Raw genomic sequence first — 3892 nt, 5'->3', positions numbered from 1 at the left:
CTTCTTCTTCTTCTTCTTCTTCTTCTTCTTCTTCTTCTTCTTCTTCTTCTTTCTTCTTCTTCTTTTTTCTTCTTCTTTTTTTAGTTTTATTGCAACGTGCTGAGAAACTACATGTTTTCAATTTATCTGAATTTGTTAACATTTAAAAACATTTTAAGTAAATAGAATTAAATCACATTCTTGTTTTCCTTTTGCACCCCAGCTCCTCCCAGAGACCTCCTTCAAAACCTACAATAACTTTTTTTTAAAAAAAGTTTTTTTTATAAACTTTAAAGTTTATAAAATATTATAACAAAAACGAGTATTATAAAAGTTGTTTGATATAAAACAACAATCAATATAACAGTCTTATGTAGATGCTTGTCTACAGCAATACTGAAAATACAAACTTTTTTCTCAATATAAATTTTAAATAACTCCAAACATGTTTACTGTATATTTCAAAATAATACATCACTACTAATATTTCCTTAAATGAACATAAATATATAGTGTGGTTTTGTTTGTTTGTTTTGTGTTTAGTAGAGCTTAAAATCTTGACTCTTTTTTGTACTCACTTTTAATAATGATATATCATAAAATATAGCATATCAGCCATCTTAAAGGAGGACTTTACTTTTGCATGTTGTCTGGCTGTGTAAAAAAATCTTGACTCTTACTGTGGTAATTGATACAAGAGTTACAAATGTCAAGCAAAACATTCAGTCTCACTCTTTGTTGTTCTCTCACAAGCCCCCTCCCAATGTAATTGTCTACATTACTTTTGGGTATATAAATACTTTTAAAATATGTAAGCTATTCTGAAAACCATAGTATAGTGTAAAAACATGAAATAAACAAAACTACTAATGGAGTGACTGAGATTGGAGAAGCAAGATCTTAAGACTATTATGTTGTATACTTCAAGATACTGTTATGAACAAACAAACTAAAAGTGTATTTCATTTTGTATGATATTGGAATGTATAATTTTGGATCTATTTCTCCAATTACCAAATTAGAGGGAACATTGGATGACAATCAACAAATTTCTAATTCCTCATGTTTTTGGACTTCAATCAAGTAGGATATGTTGGTAATATTAATTTTCATATTGTTATTAAGAAAAATTGATTGTTACTTCCTGTTGTTTTTGTTGTAAGAGCTGGAATTAGGTTTGGGTGGATTTGTTGAAAGATTACTTTCTTGCTTCTTCTAGGATATAGTTTTACTCTTTATGTTGTTTTCCATCTATTATCCTTTGTAGGGCTGGATTTGTGGAAAGATATTGTGTAAATTTTGTTTTATCATGGAATACTTTGGTTTCTCCATCTATGGTAATTGAAAGTTTTGCTGGGTATAGTAGCCTAGGCTGGCATTTGTGTTCTTGTAGGGTCTGTATGACATCTGCCCAGGATCTTCTAGCTTTCATAGTCTCTGGTGAAAAGTCTGGTGTAATTCTGATAGGCCTGCCTTTATATGTTACTTGACCTTTTTCCCTTACTGCTTTTAAAATTCTTTCGTTGTTTAGTGCATTTGGTGTTTTGATTATTATGTGATGGGAGGAATTTCTTTTCTGGTCAAGTCTATTTGGAGTTCTATAGGCTTCTTGTATGTTCATGGGCATCTCTTTCTTTAGGTTAGGGAAGTTTTCTTCTATAATTTTTTGAAGATATTTACTGGCCCGTTACCTTGGGAGTCTTCACACTCTTCTATACCTACTATCCTTAGGTTTGGACTTCTCATTGCATCCTGGATTTCCTGGATGTTTTGGGTTAGGATCTTTTTGCTTTTTGCATTTTCTTTGACTATTGTGTCAATGTTTTCTAAGGTGTCTTCTGCCCCTGAGAGTCTCTCTTGTATTCTGTTGGTGATGCTTGCATCTATGACTACTGATTTCTTTCCTAGATTTTCTATCTCCAGGGTTGTCTCTTTTTGTGATTTCTTTATTGTTTCTATTTCCATTTTTAGATTTTGGATGGTTTTGCTCATTTTCTTCACTTGTTTGTGTTTTCCTATAGTTCTTTAAGGGATTTTTGTGTTTCCTCTTGAAGGGTTTCTAGCTGTTTACCTATGTTCTTCTGTATTTCTTTGAGGGTGTTATTTATGTCTTTCTTAAGGTCCTGTATCATCACCATGAGAAGTGATTTTATATCTGAGTCTTGTTTTTCCAGTGTGATGGTATTTCCAGGACTTGCTATTGTGGGAGTATTGGGTTCTGATGATGCCAAGGAACCTTGGTTTTTGTTGCTTATATTTTTACACTTGCCCTGCATCATCTGGTTATCTCTAGTGCTACCTACCCTTGCTAAATCTGAGTGGAGCCTGTCCTTCCTGTGATCTTGATTGTGTCAAAACTCTTCAGAATCAAGCTGTCTCTATGATTCTGTGATTTTGGGATCCTGTGATCCTGGGCTTGTTAGAGCACCTAGGAGTGGTGCTTCCTCTGGGTATTGTGGGACTGGCTGCAGAGATTGCATCCAGGGTCTGCTCAGAGCACCAGCTCAGAAATTCAGGATGTAACCTGAGCCATTGGGCTAATGGAGTTCCTGTGTGTCCGGTCCTGCTGGTTCCAGTTATTCCTGGTGTTGGGACAGATGTTGTGCCCTCCCCCTCCTCACCTCTGATCCTGGGCATTTTAGAGCACCTGGGAGTGGAGCTTCCTCTGGGTGTTGTGGGACTGGCTGTGGAGCTTGCACCCAAGCTCTGCTCAGGGCACTGGCTGGCCAGCACAGACCTGAAGCAACCAGCTCTGTCCTTGTTCTTAATAGGTGAGTAGTATTCCATTGTGTAGATGAACCACATTTTCTGTATCCATTCTTCTGTTGTGGGATATCTAGATTGTTTCCAGCTTCTGACTATGACAAATAAGGACACTGTGAACATAGTGGAACATGTGCCTCTCTGGCATGTTGGGGCATCTTTTGGGAATATTTCCAAGTGGTATACCTGAGTCTTCAAGTAGATCTATTTTAAATTTTCTGAGGAACCTCCACAATTTCCAGAGTGGTTGTACCAGTTTACAATCCCATCAGGAATGGAGGAGTATTCCTCTTTCTCCACATCATCTCCCACATGTGTTGTCACCTCAGGTTTTGATCTTTACCATTCTGATTGGTGTAAGGTGGAATCTCAGGGTCATTTTGATTTGCATTTCTCTGATTACTAAGGACTCTGAACACTTCTTTACATGTTTCTCAGCCATTTGAGATTCCTCAGTTGTGAATTCTCAGTTTAATTCTATACCCCACTTTTTGATTGTGTTTATTTTTTGTGATTAACTACTTGAGTTCTTTATATATTTTGGACATTAGCCCTCTATTGGATGAGGGGTTAGTGAAGATTTTTTTCCCAATCTGTAGGTTGCCAGTTTGTCTTATTGACTATGTCCTTTGCCTTACAGAAGCTTTCCAGTTTCATGAGGTCCCAGTTATCAATTCTTTAGCTTGAGCCATTGGAGTTTTGTTTAGGAAAATTTCCCCTGTGCCAATGAGTTCAAGACTCTTTCCTACTTTCTTTTTTATTGTATTCAGTGTATCTGGTTTTTTGTTGAGGTCCTTGATCAACTTGGACTTGAGCTTTGTACAAGGTGACAAATGTATATCTATTTTCATTCTTATACATACAGATAGCCAGTTAGACCAGCACCATTTATTGAAGATGCTTTCTTTTTTCCACTATATATTCTTGGCATCTTTGTCAAATATCAAGTGAGTATAATTGTGTGATTTTATTCCTGGGTCTTCAGTTCTATTCCATTGGTCAATATGTCTGTCTCTGTAGCAATACCATGCAGGTTTTTATTATTATTATTTTTTTATTAGATATTTTCTTTATTTACATGCAAATTTCTCCCTTCCCAATTTCCCCTCTAAAAAACAAAGAAACAAACAAAAACAACAAAAACAAACCC

At 35.7% G+C, this 3892-nt stretch overlaps 1 non-coding gene across 1 annotated transcript; it reads right to left on the bottom strand.

Annotated features, from left to right (window-relative positions):
- Positions 1-545: 545 nt before the first annotated feature.
- Positions 546-689, bottom strand: LOC116100135. Its single transcript, XR_004122488.1, has one exon. It is a non-coding gene; the product is annotated as a small nucleolar RNA SNORA15 (small nucleolar RNA).
- Positions 690-3892: the final 3203 nt, after the last annotated feature.

The sequence above is a fragment of the Mastomys coucha genome, unplaced genomic scaffold (genome assembly GCF_008632895.1).
Source record: "Mastomys coucha isolate ucsf_1 unplaced genomic scaffold, UCSF_Mcou_1 pScaffold20, whole genome shotgun sequence".
Lineage (NCBI taxonomy): Eukaryota > Metazoa > Chordata > Mammalia > Rodentia > Muridae > Mastomys > Mastomys coucha.
The sequence above is the reverse complement of the archived record's forward strand: the minus strand, read 5'-3'. Positions and strand labels throughout refer to the sequence as shown.